The sequence below is a fragment of the Schistocerca nitens genome, chromosome 1 (genome assembly GCF_023898315.1).
Source record: "Schistocerca nitens isolate TAMUIC-IGC-003100 chromosome 1, iqSchNite1.1, whole genome shotgun sequence".
Classification (NCBI taxonomy): Eukaryota; Metazoa; Arthropoda; class Insecta; order Orthoptera; family Acrididae; genus Schistocerca; species Schistocerca nitens.
This window is the reverse complement of record NC_064614.1, coordinates 741,485,285-741,504,821: the sequence shown is the minus strand read 5'-3', so window position 1 is coordinate 741,504,821 and position 19,537 is coordinate 741,485,285. Positions and strand designations below refer to the sequence as shown.

General features: G+C 41.2%; 1 protein-coding gene across 1 annotated transcript in view; it reads left to right on the top strand.

The window, feature by feature from the left end:
• Positions 1-1,997: 1,997 nt before the first annotated feature.
• LOC126260308 (uncharacterized) overlaps positions 1,998-19,537 on the top strand; it is a 692,222-nt gene continuing 674,682 nt past the window's right edge. The window contains exon 1 of the mRNA XM_049957636.1: positions 1,998-2,191. The gene's annotated coding sequence lies outside the window, so the exon portion shown is untranslated. The remainder of the gene's footprint in view (positions 2,192-19,537) is intronic.

Sequence of the window (19,537 nt, the reverse complement as noted above, 5' to 3'; positions counted from 1 at the left end):
TACCAAGAAATGAAGCAGAAGGAGTTGGCCCTAATAAGTCCTTTAGGCTCCTCTTAAATGGAACTGTATTACTAGCTAAACTTTTTATTGCTGCTGGTAAGTTATTGAAAATGTTTGTTCCAGAATAATGCACACTGTTCTGGACCAAAGCAAGTGACTTTAAATCTTTGTGAAGATTATTCTTATTTCTGCTACTGATTCCATGAACTGAGCTGTTGGTTCAAAAATGAGATATAATTTTAATGACAAATTTCATTAAGGAATAAGGGCATTGGGAAGTAGTAGTTAAACCCACGGTTCCCGAAACAGGTTTCTGCTTGATGTTCTTAAGTTCATACAACAATTAATTGTTATTCATGAAACATATTTTTAGACCCAGAAAACTTTGGTATGGTTTGATGATTTACCCCAAAAAATAATCCCATATGGAATGAAAGTACACATAGTATATTATTTTTATATCACCTATGTCTGACAAGATTCACATCAGAAATAGAGATTTACTTAGGTGCTTTAACAGTTCTGTGGTATGCTCTTCTGAAATGAATTTTTTGTCAAGTTCCAATCCCAAATATTTAATACTGTTATATTCTATCTTTTTGTCATAATATTTTAAGTACACTCTCGTGAGAAAATTCTACACTTATTTAGCATATTTTTTCATAGGTTAATAACAAATAACTGGCTAGGAACCATTTATTAATGTCTGTAAAAATTTGATTAATCAGTCTTTCTAAGACCATAATTGATTTGGTATTTATGCAATGTTTGTTTCATCTGCAAACGAAACAAACTTGTCATCTGATAATGTTACAGACAAAAGGTGCTTGATATGCACAAGAAAAAGTTAGGGCCCTTAGCTCAGACCTTGTGGGACACCACTTGTAATTAGGTGACAGTTGGATAATGTCTGACATTCCTCTTTCCTAATGACACCCTTTGTTTCCTGTCACAGATATGGGATTTGAACCAATTTGCGGCATTTCCTGTTACACTGCAGTATTCTGGTTTACTTAAAATGATATTGTAATTTACACAGTCAAATGACTTTGACAGATCACAAAGCATATATGAGTAGTCTGTAATTTACTGTCTATGGATTTAGTACATTCTCACTTCTCAATATCAGAACTCTTTAGAAATCTGAACTGTGACAATATATTTTTTGTTGCTAGATGGTTAAGAAGCTTACTGTATATTACCTGTTCTGAAATTTTTAGAATGCTGGCAAAAGTGAAACCGGGGAGAAATGTGTTTGTGTTTCTTACCTCTTTTCTTAAACAGAGGCTTAATTTCAGCGTATTTCAACCACTCAGGAACTACTCCACTGATAAATGACTGGCTACATAGAGAACTTATGTTCCTAAACCAAGAAGCACACGCTTTAATTAACTTTGTTGTTACTACCACAACCACTAGAATTTTTGGACATTGCTTCTACTGACATATTGAGTGGGATAGTGACGTTACTGAAGTTATTTATATTGACTGGTCTGAGATATACCATGGATGTATCTAACGAGACTGGCAATGCCATCGTTTTCAATACGGTAGCAGTCATGAAATTCTTGCCAAAAAGTTTTGTAACACTGCACGCATCTGTTACTAATTTATCATTTACTCTAATGCTATGTGCTCCTCTTCATTTCTGCTTCTACCAGACTCCTCCTTTATTATGTCCCATATTGTGTATTTTATTATCTGATGTGACTGTCTGTAAGAAAATAGTAGGCCTATATTTGATTCTCGATTCTACGGTATGTACAACTTAATAATTTATTACTACATGTTTGTGAACTAGTTCATGATTCAATGACAAATTGCTGTGACAGACCGGTGGCTACACCAGCAACAGCAGTACTTTGCTTGCCGGACGAAAGGACCACCCGCCTACTTTCGCGAGCTTCCGCAGTCACTTCAACCACGTGTCTGCTGGCGCGCCAAGCGGCAACCTTCGGAACTGGCAACGGGACAGCGGGAACGCTAGTTCAGATGAACAGCGCTCGCTGACCGGACAAGTCGCTGGAACATCTGTCAGTTTATGTTTTGTGCTAAACTGTCGCTTGAGTAAATCGTGCGTTCGTTTTCACATAATTCGTAAGAGAACGAATTTTCTTTCAAGAATAGTACGTGTCATCGTGCGCCGTCTCTATTACTCCGCAACCAGTTGTTTTTCAGTGATTTTGCCAGAGTGAGTATCAATTTACCATTCTTTTTTATGCCAATACATCACGAAAATTATTGCTTTTTACTTTAAAGATTGGAACTTTGTTTTCCTTCTTTTCGTGTCTCGTCATCTTTTGATTTACTTCAGTCACCCATAAGATGCGACCGACAAAACTGTTGCCGAGTATGACAGCCAATTTTCCGGTACTTTTGAGGGAAACTTTCTTGCTAACTGTAGTGATACTGTCCTTTTCTGTTCAACTGCCACAACGTTACCCCTCTTACTTCGAGCCTATTTCTACTAGAGTGATATTTGCGCACTGTCTTGTTGGCAGCTTTGTTGCTGTTGTCGCTTAAATAAAAAGGCCTTCTTTCGGTAAAAGCCTTAAGTTTACGTTTCGTCGGTTTAGTGGAATAACAAAAGAAACGAAAAAGCGTCAAATTATTGTGATCTATGATTTGGAGCGCAATTCCATGCTTATCATTGTTGAGCAGATTTCTGATTGCAGCGAGCAGTGTAGAAACCGTTCAACATCTTTCTAAAAGGGAAGTGCTTGGATATATACGTACAGGAATAAGTATACGCTGAAACGAAAGTTAAACAACACCGCGACTGTTCGTCGTTTGAAATTGTAGTACGTCAACTAACGGGAGACACCCCGTGACGTTTGAAATTTTAGTGGCTTTGCTACTTCTTGTAAGCATGACAACTGCAGAGTAGAACAGATTAATCTGTTTCATTTACTGCTCTTGTTTAAAACATTTTGTTGGAGGATACTACGGAGTCATTATGAAGTGCACCCATTTCTTGCTTGTCGAGGAAACCTACCTGTGTGGTCTAGCACTGTTAGATTTTTCACACCAGGCCTTAAAATATGTATTTCGTAGTAATTTAGCCACAGTAAACGCGCAAACTTCAATTAATTTTTTTCAACATTTTATCGACTGTTTGCTGCAGCTTCATTTGAAACTAGTCCTGCGTGGGGCTATTCCGCAGAATTGTGTTGTAACTATCCCACAAACAAGATATGTACTTCCACGGAAGATTGCTGAGGTAAATGATTCTTTGGACTATTCCTAGTGACGCAATGTTGAGCTTTAGATGTGGACCGCAAATCTAGGATAAGGGACATTACCTGTCAAGTGTGAAACTTTTTATGGGTATTAAACTGTACTTGAGTATTTGCCTGTTTTCTCGACTCTGTGATACGCCTCCACCGAAACACCAACTGGTTATTTTACGTATAACTTTTTCCACAGGCCGACGATCCTATGTGATCACTTCTTATAATGACTAATATAAAAAGCTTGGGGATCGTTGTTCACTCTTGGAAACCGTGTTTTCGCAGAGTTCTCAGGGTACTGGATGTAGATGCTGCTGTAGTACACCTTTTTTATCTAAGGAACGGGGGTGGGGGGAGAATTGCCCTTTTTAGGAGCGATGTTTTCCGTACTCATCGTTCAAAGATGGTTTGTACTCTCGCTTTTGGTCCGGTTGACTAAAAACCATAAACAGCTGACTTGCGCGTATTTCAATGCTGACTAGCTGTGCCTCTGACGGGCAATCAGTTACCCATTTGGGAATTGACGAGCTCTTTAGATGACATATTGCATATGCACTATGTGACCGGGTCATAGTGGGGCAAAATTCTGGCTAAAATATTAGGAAACTAATGTATACAGTTGGTGATTCGTCGTTGGTAGATGAATGTCTCATGTGCTTTAGAACAACAACTTGGCTTTCGATCTGAATCCTTTACTTCTTGTACGTCGATGGGTGGGGAATTTGGTTTTCTCCCGACTGGCGAACCTATGTAGTTAACGATGGCAACATCACGTACAACTGCGTCCATAAAACAACAAAGCACGTCATATTGACGAAGAACATACAGATTAAAAGTCCGCTTACGACGGTACTCGGACACATGACTTACCGGTGAAATATGCTGGTACATACCGACAGACGTGTAGGCAGACGGAGTAGGCCGGTTTCTAGAATAAATTGCACAGGTCCTGCCTAAAGGTATTGTCTATTCATCTGTACAGACTTGCACTGTAAAACATAGAAATCTTTTAAATGGCATTGGAACGCAACCTCGTAATCAACAAGTTAGTTTTGTAGTAGCCTATACTAATGTGATAATCCCACTACATTATTGCTTAGTGCGGTCGCCACGATTCCGCACGAAGTATGTGATTTCATTGAACACCTGCCATACGCTATCGGTGGAAAGCAATAAACTAGCCAATTCAGTCGTTACGTTCATTTGTGCTCTCCATAGCACTAGAAATAGAACTCCAATAGAAAGTGAACTTGTCTAGAAAAATATTTCCGAAACACTAATTGTATGTATGTAATCCATGTTATATATATAATGTGTGTGTGTGTTCCACGGCTCCTCCTAGACCACTGAACCAATTTCAGCCCAGATTTGCTAAAAATATCCCTGTCAGGCAACAATCGTTGTGAGGGGTAAGAGCCACCTACCTGTTGTAGTTTAGGAGATATGACTTCATAAATAATGAGACGCGTGAAAAACTGCCGCTTCATGCATGACGTTTAAATTTATTACCTCTGTTCTATTAACTCTGTTCGCAACAAATTTCGCATATAGTATCAACATATTACCGCTAAATGCACATACAAATTATATCACGGTACCACATACAATTCAGGAGATATGACCTCACGAACACGTAGACGCGTGCAAAACTTACTTCTTTGATACCACCTCTTTTCGCAACACATTTTTCAAAAAGTATCCACACACGCTGCTGAGTGCACTTACAAAATTATATCATTGTATTATACTTATATCAGGCGACATGCCGTCATAAACACTGAGATGCATGAAAAAATTCCGCATCGTGCATAAAGTGTTAATACATTTATTCTTTACTACCGAGTCACTGCTACAGTCGAGTCAACACAAGGAAATCCCTAACATCTGACAGCGCTTTTGACAGCTTTCAGCTGGGAAGCGCAAACGGCTGTGGGCGAAAACAATAGCAGTCTACAGAGACGTTTACAAAATCGCGTTGTAGAGACGCGAAGCAGCTGCGCCCAGCGTACTGAAACTGTAAGTTTCTAATAGAAAACTGGCAGAATGAATACCCGGGCAATGCCGGCTTTGTCGCCTAGTGTAATGACAAATCGTGCGGCTGTAAGTCTTTAACTGGACGCCGCTTCGGCAATTTACTTATAGGTGTGGGAAATACCGACCGGTTAAAACTGATTACGGTATTTTGGTTCAGAATAATCAGTACTTTTCGGTATTTGTTTGTTCTTTGTTGTACTTGGTGTTTTTTATTTTTACTAATAACCGATTAAAATAACCGAAATATCAGTTACTCATAGCAGCAGTGCTAAAATTCTTCATTTTTTTAAAAAAAGGAGTAATTTTTATTTGTAAAATATTGCGCTATTAAAGAAAAGGGGAAAATAGATCAATGCTAATGTAACAACACCGTCGATAGAAACGAGCAACAAACGCATTGTGTAAAAACTGATACAGCATTGCTGAGACAATGACGTCCCTGTTGCCGTTAGTCGTGGCTTACGGTTCAAATGGCTCCGAGCACTATGGGTCTTAACATCTGAGGCCATCAGTCCCTTAGAACTTAGAACTACTTAAACCTAACTTAAGAACATCACACATCCATGGCGGAGGCAGGATTCGAACCTACGGTCGTAACAGTCGCGCGGCTCCGGACTGAAGCGCCTAGAACCGCTCGGCCACCGCGGCTTACGGTAAGCGTTTACGTGTGTTAGGCTTGTCCCCGCGATTGTCGGACATCCATTGTATTGCAGACCGGCACCAACCCTAGTCTGAAAATATTTTTAGGAAGTGCCGTAGCCATGAAGCACAATGCTTCATTTGCTTTAAGAAATAAAATATTTATCTGCCATTTCTATGAAATAATAGAAGACGAAGAAAATAATGGTAATAGCAATAAATTAAAAACTTAGCAATTCATTCACAGTATACAGTAAAAATGGAAAGTAACTGATTTGCTGCCTGTGTCTACGTAATATCCCTTTATGTTTATCTGCTTGTAGCCCTTGAAAGCAAATTAACACGAGAAAGTGTTCACCCTTTAGCAGTGACTATTCGTTATGCCCAAATAGTGGTGTGATTCCCGATGACAACATTTTTCAGCAGAGTTTCAAAAAACTGGAATCAGTAGGAGAATACCGGTGACGTTTTTATAGTATTCAACCACTCATGACTTTTCGAGAAAAGCAGCGAACGGTGGACGGACTAAGTTTTCTTTCATTTGCCAACTTGATTTAATATTTTAATTTTATGTAGCTTGAAATTAAGAGAGTCAAAATTTTTTTCAATCTTTGTTCGATTTTTACCTTTATTGTAGGGAGTAATAGGAATAAGAAACTGAAAATCGATTATTTCAGAAACTGATTATTTTGAGCGGTTTTAAGAGATAGGTTAAACTGGCGTGGAACAAAACCGTATAGCCGGAAACGGGTTGTTTCAGTAATAAAAGCCATCCTTGCTTGCGTGTCCCTGGTCTAACCCTTTCACCCAGGCAGGGAAGTGGACCTGTAGTTTGACTTGGAATCGTAGCAACGTGTCGTTCCTAGCGAATCCTCATATCACTGATGTTCGAAGACTAGGCACGCTCTTCACTACCAGATCACCATGCCCAACCTAATACTACATGAAAGTGGTGCACGATAAACTTGGAACCGTGGTCCCCCGTAGTCTCTGAATCGCGAGGTTGCGCAGTTGTATGCTACTGGACTCATTTTCGGAAGGATGGCTGTTCAGATTCCTTTCCGGTCATTGAGATTTTCCGTTGCGTTATTTCCATAAAACAGCGAAAGACAAATTCCGGAATCGTTCCTTTGAAAACGGCACGGCCGATTTCTGTTCCCATCTTTCCACAGTCCGAACATGTGCTCCCTCTCTGATAACCTGGTCGTCGATGGGACGTTAAACCCTGCGTTTGTTCTTTTTCTTCCCTCTAATCTCGGTCTAGCGGTTCTCATTTAGGGTGTTTTCCCTACACCATAACTAGGAGTATACGGCACTGCATTTAAGGTCTTTCCACAGCCATATGAAAATACGAGAATGCGGCGTACAAAATTTGGAGTAGTCATAAAAATAAATGCATAACTCTGGGACTTCGTAGCAGGGTGATATGAAGCGCATATCTTCTTCGCCTTCAGGATTTTGTTTTCTATAAACAAATTTTTTTAGAAAGAAAGGAAAAACCGAAGGCACAGTACTTTACTAGACACGGTCCTATGGAAGATGGTACGCCATTGATTACCCCTGTTCTTTGCTTTGACTCACCCCGTCAGTTTCAGCGTGCACTCTGAATTACGGTGCAACTTCGCATTTTTCGCGAATCGTTTCACGGCAGAATTAGTTTGAAAGTAGACCTCGAAACTCAGTTAAAATAGTACTAAAATGTATGATTAAAACCATAAAAAGAGAACATACAAATTAAGTTTTTCATAGAACTGATAAATTAATTTATGAATTTAGGGTAAATGAAGACAACAACTGGATGGCCAGGAAAAGAAATAGACAGAAGAGTAAAATTGGCCGGGAGTGCTTCCGATGTGTCCAGAACTGAGTTTGCTGTCAGAGTAAATTACAACCAGGTTCCGATTTATGACAATGAGACGACTATTATTAATTCGAAAACTATTCAGAAACAGAGAATTGCTAAACGAGTGTAGGAGATGTAAATGTTAGGAAATACTGGGAGACATACGAAAACAAATGAATCCGGAATAAACTGGGGTGCATGGCATAATTATGATTGAAACGAAATGTAGCTGGGCGAATGCATAGCAGATAAACCAAGAAAGTTCCTTGATGGATTCCGTGCACGACGACACCATGGAACGTGGCTAGATGACATGATAAAATACCCAGGAGCAACACACATTGCTGTAGTTGAATGGGTGGAGGAGGCCTTTAGTCGTGGAGACGTCAAGTGGCTGCTGCTGATGATGATGATGTAACGTTACCGATACAGACTCATTTTGAAAAAAGTCAAGTGAAGAGTGAAAATGGGAAAGTTGTAAGTGCCAAATCTGACATCTGGCAGGCGAATGGAAAAATCCGACAAACGAATAGGACTCACTCTCGGAAGGTTCCATACAAACTTAATAATGTATACATATAATAATAATAATAATATAATAATAATAATAATATAATAATAATTTCTTGTGGCTCAGTGGCCCGGCGCAAGTCTTTCTAGTGGATGACACTTTGGCGACTTGCGCATCCCTAACGTGCCCCAGCAATCCAACCGGGGAAAGGGAACCTACAGTTTAGCGTGGAATCCGAACCACGTGTTGCTTCTGGCGACTCTTCACATCGTTGAGAGGTAAACGGCATGTTACGAGGGGCGTTTGAAAAGTCCGTGCAAAAATAAAAACTACTTACGTGTTTGGGGTAAACCTTTTTTTATTTTTCAACATAGGCTCCTTTTAGACTTATGCGCTTCGTCCCTACGCTGTTATAATGTGTTGATCCCTTCCGAATAATAGGAATTGTCCAAATCTGCAACATAGCTATTAGTTGCTGCAATCACCTCCTCATTTGAATAAAATCTTTGTCCCGCCAGCCATTTCTTCAAATTGGGGAACAAATAGTAGTCCGAGGGAGCCAAGTCTGGAGAATAGGGGGGATGCGAAACGAGTTGGAATCATATTTCCATTAATTCTGCGACCACAACCGCTGAGGTGTGTGCTCGTGCATTGTCGTGATGGAAAAGGACTTTTTTCGGTCCAATCGCCGGCGTTTTTCTTGCAGCTCGGTTTTCAAACGGTCCAATAACGATGAATAATATGCACCTGTAATAGTTTTACCCTTTTCCAGATAGTCGATGAGGATTATCCCTTGCGAATCCCATAAGACAGTCGCCATAACCTTTCCGTCCGAAAGACTGGTCTTCGCCTTTTTTGGTGCAGATTCTCTCTTGGTAACCCGTTGTTCAGATTGTTGTTTGGTCTCCGGAGTATAGTAATGTATCCATGTTTCATTCACAGTAACGAAACGATGCTTGAAGTACCGCGGATTCTTCCTGAACAGCTGCAAACCATCCTTGCAACACTTCACACGATTCCGTTTTTGGCCAAGCGTGAGCAATCGCGAACCCATCTTGCGGTTAGCTTTCTCATGTCCAAATGTTTATGCAAAATATTATGTACCCGTTCATTCGAGATGCACACAGCACTAGCATTCACACACACACTTCAACTCTTCTGTCATCCATCACCATATCATGGATTTTATCGATGATTTCTGGAGTCGTAACCTCCACAGGGCGTCCAGAATGTTCAGCATCACTTGTGCCCATATGGATACTCCGAAAATTCTGAAACCACTTATAAACTGTCCTAATCGAAGGTGCAGAGTCACCGTAATGTTTATCAAGCTTCTCTTTAGTCTCCTGAGGCGTTTTGCCTTTCATAAAGTAATGTTTAATCACCACACGAAATTCTTCTTCGTCCATTTTTTGACAATCACTCGACTTCCTTAATTCACACGAATGCGAAACACAAAAAATAGACCAATATGGCTAAAACTCGGTGTGCGTTCTTTCCAAAGATGCTACTAACTAAACATGACCTCGATGCGCGCCGATGGTGCCATCTCTCGGACTTTGAACGGATTTTTCAAACGACCCTCGTAAAACGAAGACTGAGAAATCCGTGTTCCGACCGGGATTCGATCCCGCGACCTCTCGGTATCCAGGCACACGCTTTACTGCTAGACCCTCCAGGCTTGACGTCTATATAAACAAATCGTGTATAGGTTTTGATGAGTGAGTTTGCGAGTATCAAAATGTGTGACATATGTGGCTGTGTCTTTTGATTGCATTCACTTAGAAACTTAAATTATTTACACCGCCAACGGACTGTAGACCTCCGTATTTGACATAAACTTCAACCTGATACTTTCACTGGTTGTTGGGAAATGGAGGTCTGAACAATCCGACAAACATACGGACAGCAAATGACAAATATTTTTTACATGATTTAATTATACATTCACAATTCTCTGATTTTTCTTTTATTTGTACTGTAGAGCCTTACTTCTAGTCAAGTTTCGTGATTCTGGGTCAACGGAAAATACCCAGTAGATCTTGCTGACTGAGTTTGCAAGTATCGAAATACTTGAAATAAATGGCCGTATCTTTTGACTGCATTGGTTTAGAAGCTTAAATTTATTACAGCGTCAAGGGATGATTGACATTAGCAGCTGACATAACTTTCAAGTTGATACCTCCACCTGTTCCTGAGAAAAAGGGGCCTTAACAGTCGAACAGACAGAACAAAGTGATCGTATAAGGATTCAGCTTTTACCAAAACAATGTGTCTTTATTTGTATCCAAAGAATTGAGAAGGTATTCTGATACCACATAATTACGCTGCTCACCGCACCACCTCAAAAAAATGACAGCGTATAAAATAAATACTTTATTGAGAACGTTCTAAGCGCCATACAACGAAACTGACTGGTTCTGTTGCCAACAAGAATGTTCTTACGAGATGATTGTTTCAAACAAGAAAACAGCAAAAAGTCAGTGTTAATTATGTGGTTTTGAATGGCTCCGAGCACTATGGGACGTAACCGCTGAGGTCATCAGTCCCCTAGAACTTAGAACTACTTAAACCTAACTAACCTAAAGACATCACACACATCCATGGCCGAGGCAGGATTCGAACCTGCGACCGTAGCGGTCGCGCGGTGCCAGGCTGTAGCGCCTAGAACCGCTCGGCCACCGGGGCCGGCACCGGTTTTGAACCGACAGGTTTATCTACAGACGGATGTTCACGTACATGGTACATTTGTTGTTTATATTGGCTATTGGCTATTTTTTCCCAACTACTACTGTAAACAAAAACAAATGCAATACAAACACGAGCAGTCGTCTACAGGTAAACTTGTCGGTTCGAAACCGGCAGCGGCGCTATTTTGTGTAAATGAACAGTTTTATGTACATTAACTGGTTGTTATTTTCTTCTTTACAAGAATAAACTTATATGTTGTGCACAACTACGGTCTCAGAACTGTCAGTTTTGTACAAAACATCAGGAAGAAAGTGTTTGTTCTAAGTGCTATTAATAATGAGGAACTATGTTGTATTTGTGAGAGTACAAGTGCGGAAACAGAGCATTAGATTTTTAAGCAATAGAACACTGGTCAACCAAAATCATTTCTCATATCTTTTAAATTTTGGAACTCCAGAGGGAAGCACAGATTGCCACATTGACCATGCGCCATTAATTGACGCATATTTCAAAGACCTTCTCCATGGTATGGTACCTGGATCTAGTACAACGACATGCAACACAATACTGAGAACACAACACCGAAAACGCGTTATGTGAAAATATGGCACATAGAACTTTTTCCATTCCCACTTTTCTGATGTTCTTTTCCTGATATCCTGGACCAGCAGTACAGCATTTGTTAACCGGTACTTGACTGACGGTTGTTTCGTATTTATTTTGTCTGATGGCTTGTTACGTTATACGGTGTCCGTGATTTTTCAAATTTAGTTATGTTAGGCTGCAATGGTTATGAAGAGAGTTGCACAATGTAGAACCAGCATGGAATATTCCATGGAACTAGTCTTCGGGGTGCAGACGACAACAGCAGGCCACAAACTTGGACTTCGGCACACTGCACTAAAAGGCAATTCGGTGTGTCTAACCAATGGGAAGAATTTGTAATGGCTCTGAACTTCCGTTTCAGCTGTGTATACCACTACATTTTCATTTTCACTGGAAAGTAGTAAGAGGGACTGCGCTCCGATACGTAAAAGGAGCTGCGACCCGATATGTTGTATTTCTATCTTACTGAGACCCCTATCACAACCAAATAATGTAGTAGGACATCAGACACAAAAATCTATCAGAGATTCTTTAGTTCTCGCGCAGCACGTTCGTGTAACTGAAAATTACTTTCTCTCTGAGGAATGCAACCATAATATGCGGCATATTACGGTGTTGATAAAATCTACCTGGTTAATCAGCGATTGACTATGTCATCAAACAAAGTTTTGATAAATTTCCTGCTAGTCATCGTTATGACGGGCAGGAAAGTTGAAACACTCCTTGCTTTAACACGGCTTATAAACACAGAACATTCTCGTCCGTAAATGTCGGCAAGAAAGCCTACATTCACGTATATTGCGATATGTTTTATTGTTTTTCTGTAAACACAAATTTCGCATGAGAGATCACGACTCCTCGAATCTCCTTAACGCGTCCATTGCGTATTTACTTTTCACAACCGACAGCTAATTATTATGGACGATTCACTCTGTTTTTTGTTGACATAAATAAAGTCCACCCTGAACAGGCCATGAAGGCCCAAGGGTACTGACTGGCCACCGTGTCATCCTCAGCTCATAGGCAACATCACTGGATACGGAGATGGAGGGGCATGTGGTCAACACACCGCTCTCCCGGCCGTATGTCAGTTTCCGAGACCGGAGCCGCTACTTCTCAGTCAAGTAGCTCCTCAGTATGCCCGCGGCAGACAGGATGGTCACCCACCCAAGTGCTAGCCCAGCCCGATAGCGCTTAACTTCGGTGATCTGACGGGAATCGGTGTTACCACTTCGGCAAGGCCGTTGGCTTGTTGGCATAAATATTACATATTTTTCTGTTAATGACCCAGTCTATAGATATTTTTATATTATTAATTTTATTATTACTTTAGCTAATCAAGCATTGTGAAGTTGGCTGTAATAATTTAAATACGAAAAGAACTTTCTACAAAATTACCAAGCGATTTCATTTGTTTCATTTATACCTCTCGAAATTAGCGGTAGACATAGTTCAGGGCTTTCAGCACACACCTTTCGTTTGACTTTACTTTTGGCACGTTAAAGTTATTGGTGAACTGCTTGCAGCCAGACGAACAGTTACAAAGAAATCTTAAAATGTGACAAATATATTTTCGTACCTTTTCAGCCATCAAGATAAACATATCAACTTCCATTATTTTTATTGCAGTGCTGTGTTGCTCATTTGGTTCCACAATAGAAATTTTTTATGAACGACTTCAGTGTTAAGAGTATTTCTGAGGTCTGGTAAGAAATAACCGAGTAAAAATGTATGTAAATTGAGACTTTTCCGTTGCTCGTGTGTTACATTGAACGACTTACCAACTGAAACTTAATGCAACTGTCGATGGAAATAGGCGTCGCCTATACAACATTTAACTGATCTGTTATCTGAACTATTGCCTAAATAAATGAAGTTTATTGAAAGGTACGCCAAAGCTTATTTACAGAATGTTTTTCGTAAAACATTTACACTTTCAAATCATTTATTCGTAAGGAATATTCATGAGTAAAATGGTTTTCCTTTTTTAATGAAAATACGTTTGATAAGAGATTTGTTTATGGAGAGAGTCATAAAAATGCTACAAGGCAAAGAACTAAAAGCAGGACTTGAGTAGTTGCTGTAGAACTCATCTTCGTCGAGCAGTCAATAGACTGTGCGAGGCTAAAAATGTGAACAGTTTCGAACACCTGCAATCAACGGAAGTCTATGAAAGACTTAACGTTTTAAGGAAGCCGCACACAATACGCTAATGCGATCTGTTCTAAAGTAGTGGTACAATGTTTTCGGTCCTCATCTACGAATTCTGATGGAATTCGATCAGGTTACTGAGGCACGCTCTGTTGGAATCGTAACAGATCGGTGTAGCCCATTCGAAAATGTAACGGAGATGTTCAGGGACCTGAAATAGAAATCGATAGAAGAACGCGATGCTGTTCTAGCGAAACCTTGATTTGTATATTTAGGAGGTCGAGTTTAGAGTTACACGTCGCAACAGTTGCCCTATCTCTGTTGTATATCTCGTTTAGGGACCGCGAGAATAAGATATACATCTGTATCTATACTTCGCTCACCACGTTATGACGTGTGACGCACGGTACTTTGCGTACCGCTCCTGTTCTCCCCCTTTCCTGTTCCTGTGCCGAATAGTGTGCGAGAAGAACTCCGTTTGAGATCGAACTTCTCATTTTATCTTTTACCTTCACGGTCTTTTAGCAAGATGTACGTAGGGCACAATGCATTGTTCGATTATTCTAGAAACGTACACTCTCGTAATATTAACAAGAAACCTGTCCGCGATGCTCTCTTGTATCGCCTACTGCTGGAGGTGGATGAGCATCAGATCAGAGAAGTAAGAGAACCTGCGGAGATATAACTTAGTCAATTTAGCCTCGCACCATGCACAAATGAAATTAGGAAGGATGTTACTAATACTGGTACGAAATGCTCAAGTCTCCTTCGCCATTAACGATACACTGACTTACGGGAAGGGTGGGTAAAATAAAGCAGACTATTAGCAAAAAAGTAGTAATTTTCTTAACCAAAGCAGTAATCCAAATAGAGATTGATCTTAGTCGAGGAAGAATTTTGTGTATTTTTTTATAGATCACGTTATTACACTTTCCACGTCTTACTACAGTAAGAGATACATGGCAGTGAGCCGGCCGAAGTGGCCGTGCGGTTAAAGGCGCTGCAGTCTGGAACCGCAAGACCGCTACGGTCGCAGGTTCGAATCCTGCCTCGGGCATGGATGTTTGTGATGTCCTTAGGTTAGTTAGGTTTAACTAGTTCTAAGTTCTAGGGGACTAATGACCTCAGCAGTTGAGTCCCATAGTGCTCAGAGCCATTTGAACCATTCATTTCGTTGAGAACAGAATGCCGGCCGTGGTGGCCGTGCGGTTCTAGGCGCTTCAGTCTGAAACCGCGTGACCGCTACGGTCGCAGGTTCGAGTCCTGCCTCGGGCATGGATGTGTGTGATGTCCTTAGGTTAGTTAGGTTTAAGTAGTTCTAAGTTCTAGGAGACTGATGACCTCAGATGTTAAGTCCCACAGTGCTCAGAGCCATTTGAACTATTTGAGAACAGAATGTAATTTGGTTTAAACACATTATCTTATCGCGGCGATGCATATTTTGGTTTAGAGTGGCTTTAAATTCCTGGCACTGTGTTATCCAACCCGTCACCGACCAACGAGGTAATCCTACTTTTAAATATTCTTCTTTACTCCATAATTAATCGTGAATTCTACGAAATAGTTACATAATAGAATTCTTATCGAGGAATGTTATTGCGCAAGCAAAAACATCTTAATTTTATTGAAACCCAAAGCTTGATGCGTTAGCTGGGTATTTAAATGCGTAGCGGTACTACTGTTGGTTAACGTTTTAAGAGCAGCCTTTAACTGTTCCAGGTGTAAAAAGATTGTGAAAGCTTTTACAATGATGACCGGAGATATTTGAAGTGCATGGATCTAGAGTAGACTGTGTGTACAGGGCGAGTACCATATGACATAACACTCGATTTATTTCGTGGGCGGCTAAAGATACCGAAACGAGATTTTTGACCAATGATAGTACGCAGAGGTACACGTAATTTTGTTAACTCTTGTACCAAGGAGGAAACCGATGCAAGTATATTTTTTAATGGAACTACGTACTTTTTAAAGACGTTTGGCAGGTTTTTAAAAAGACGAGCTTGTAAATGATGGCGTTGGAACTTTTCGGAAAAGTATGCAGCAAATGGGCTAAGACTGAACGTCAGGGAGTTCGGAATACGCTGTTGTGGTGTAAAAAAGCAACTCGGAGACAGATATGAGAGCTAGTGCAATAGCCTTGGCTTCCAGCTTTACATTCTTCCAGGCACGGCCGAACTAGGGGTGAGGGCACACCGTCAGGTGGCCCATGAGTCTCCTCCTCACCCCCCCCCCCCCCCCCCAGAACATTTTACTACATGAGTTTGTATTTTTGCGTATATCATTTCCCAAGTGTCTTAGCTAAGTTTCGGAAAACAAAAAGGTACATTTCGGCTTTATCCTTTTCCAATGGCGTCATCGGATGCGGTAGGTGGTAAGCACACCGCTCTCCCGGTCTTTGTCGTGTTTCTTGATCCTGGATCGCTAATAATCGGTCGAGTAGCTCATCCCACGAGACTGAGTGCACCCCGTACCACACCTTCTACCAAGGAAAAATCTCTGGCAGTACCGGGAATCGAAGCCGAGTCTCCTGTGCTGACCACTCAGCTACGGAGGCTGACTTTCGGAAAATAAAGCTGCATGACAACTGGTATGGCAGGAGCCGTAGGAAGTGGTAAAGTGCCGGACTAACATTAATTCAGACATGTTTTGAAAACAAACTTGTTAAAAATAAATTCCTGCTCAACATTTACAAAAACTCCCATTTTTTTAAAAAGAAGTAACCATTTCAAAAACCTTTGATTAAACATTAACCCTGATCCAATACTAATGACAAATAGCGGTGATACAATGATGTCAAATTTAAGCTCAAGACAATTACGGTATCAGTTAAAAAATTCAGCTGACATTAAAATTTAAATCCCCAAATCTATCTTAAAAATGCATATAATGAACCATTAAACGAAATTCATGATGATAAACTGACAACAACTAAAATCTCAAAACAATCTTCACATAAAATCAATTTAGCTACGAACTTAAAACACACAATAACAATAACAGTCTGAGCCTACTCAGAAGATTTACACATACCAATTTCACCTGTGTCACTTAAGATTTACCGAAGTACTGTACGGAAGTGCCATGCAATTTCAAAACAAGCTTAGCCGCAGAGCGCCTTCAGAGGAACGCCAAATGAGACGTGAATTGTTCAGTTATAAATGGTGATTATTTAACTCAAAGATTACTGTGCTGCATTTGCTTGCCCTGTGTTTAGCAATATTTGTAATTTTTCCTTTAGGAATGGTCAGTTTCCTGAGCGATCAAAGTACTCAGTAATGAAGCCGCTTTACAAAATGGGAGAAACGGATAATGTAGATAATTTTAGACCTATTTCTATGCCAGCAGTGTTTGCAAAAATTATTGAAAAGGCTGTGTACATCACACGATTTGCTATCAAAGATACAGTTCGGCTTCAGAAGTCGTTTAACAACTGAAAATGCTTACCTAGTAAGACGTAGCTGCATCTGTGAACAGGATGGATGGCAGATATCCGAGAACTGTTGTAGCCTTTGCTACCAATCAGCATGTAGCCTTTGCTACCAATCAGCATAAAAATGTCGCCGCGGGGGCAAGTCCGTAGTACAAGGTGCATTCAAGTTCTAAGGCCTCCGATTTTTTTTCTCCGCACTGGAAAGAGATAGAAACATGCGCATTGTTTTAAAATGAGGCCACATTCATTGTCAATACGTCCCAGAGATGGCAGCACCATACGGCAGATGGAATTTTACCGCCAGCGATGAGAAAGAGAACTGTTTTAAATACTTAAAATGGCGACGTTTTCCTTACTTGAACAGCGTGCAATCATTCGTTTTCTGAATTTGCATGGTGTGAAACCAATTGAAATTCATCGACAGTTGAAGGAGACATGTGGTGATGGAGTTATGGATGTGTCGAAAGTGCGTTCGTGGGTGCGACAGTTTAATGAAGGCAGAACATCGTGTGACAACAAACCGAAACAACCTCGGGCTCGCACGAGCTGGTCTGACGACATGATCGAGAAAGTGGAAAGAATTGTTTTGGGGGATCGCCGAATGACTGTTGAACAAAACGCCTCCAGAGTTGGCATTTCTGTGGGTTCTGTGCACACAATCCGGCATGACGACCTGAAAATGCGAAAAGTGTCATCCAGGTGGGTGCCACGAATGCTGACGGACGACCACATGGCTGCCCGTGTGGCATGTTGCCAAGCAATGTTGGCGCGCAACGACAGCATGAATGGGACTTTCTTTTCGTCGGTTTTGACAATGGATGAGACGTGGATGCCATTTTTCAATCCAGAAACAAAGCGCCAGTCAGCTCAATGGAAGCACACAGATTCACCGCCACCAAAAAAATTTCGGGTAACCGCCACTGCTGAAAAAATGATGTCCATGTTCTGGGACAGCGAGGGCGTAATCCTTACCCATTGCGTTCCAAAGGGTACTACGGTAACAGGTGCATCCTACGAAAATGTTTTGAAGAACAAATTCCTTCCTGCACTGCAACAAAAACGTCCGGGAAGGGCTGCGCGTGTGCTGTTTCACCAAGACAACGCACCCACACATCGAGCTAACGTTACGCAACAGTTTCTTCGTGATAACAACTTTGAAGTGATTCCTCATGCTCCCTACTCACCTGACCTGGCTCCTAGTGACTTTTGGCTTTTTCCAGCAATGAAAGACACTCTCCGTGGCCGCACATTCACCAGCCGTGCTGCTATTGCCTCAGCGATTTTCCAGTGGTCAAAACAGACTCCTAAAGAAGCCTTCGCCGCTGCCATGGAATCATGGTGTCAGCGTTGTGAAAAATGTGTACGTCTGCGGGGCGATTACGTCGAGAAGTAACGCCAGTTTCATCGATTTCGGGTGAGTAGTTAATTAGAAAAAAAAAATAGGAGGCCTTAGAACTTGAATGCAGGCTTTGTGATATGGATAGTGGCGGTTATCGTGGAGAATGCTGTACCGCAACTGGAACGCATTTAGCACCATGTTTCTTGCTCTTTACCCTCTCGGGGACGGTTTCCTGCTGTTTGTACCCATTTAGCAAAATCACCTTTTATATGTTATCGCTGTTGCAACTGAGGCGCGCTAGAAGTGGGAGTGACAGCAAATTACATTTGCGGGGAGGAGGAAGTAAGTAACCGTGACTCCCCATTAGAGTCTAACCCTGGATCCGCGCCTCATTTCTTGGATAGTTCTGGGAAATAATTCAGTGGCAACATTAAGCAGCATAATATCACTGTACTCACCTTTTTAAGAAAAAACGCTGATCCATTTAAATAACTATACTGTGTCAACATCACGGTCGACGCAAGAGTCTACGCGAGTTGTCCTGCGTTAATTGAGGGCAATGGCGCAGCTGTGAGAGACAATGGACTCGTGTTTGGATAGACAGCGGTTCAAATCCCAGTCATGCCACACTGATTACGGTTTCCGTTGTTTGACTAAATCGTTTCTGGCAAATTGTGTGAGGATTTCTTCGAGAACGACACAGCCGTTATCCTTATCAATTTAGATCTTCTGTTCAGCCTCTAGCGACATTTCCGACGACGGACGTTTCGTCCTGTTCTCCCTGCCTCCTTTCCTTCTTTTTATACACGGCGTACAAGGAGGAATAGTCAATATTCAGGGATAAGGCAGGAACGATCACTCGAAGCAAAGAAGTTTAGTAAAGAAGGCCTCTAAAATGCCTACCTTTAAGAACTATGAGCACTTGTTTATCTTCGCTACTGCGAAACACATCTCTTCTACTGAGCCTGTCGTTGTGGTCGAGCGGTTCTAGGCGCTTCAGTCCGGAACCACGCGGCTGCTACGGTCGCAGGTTCGAATGCTGCCTCGGGCATGGATGTGT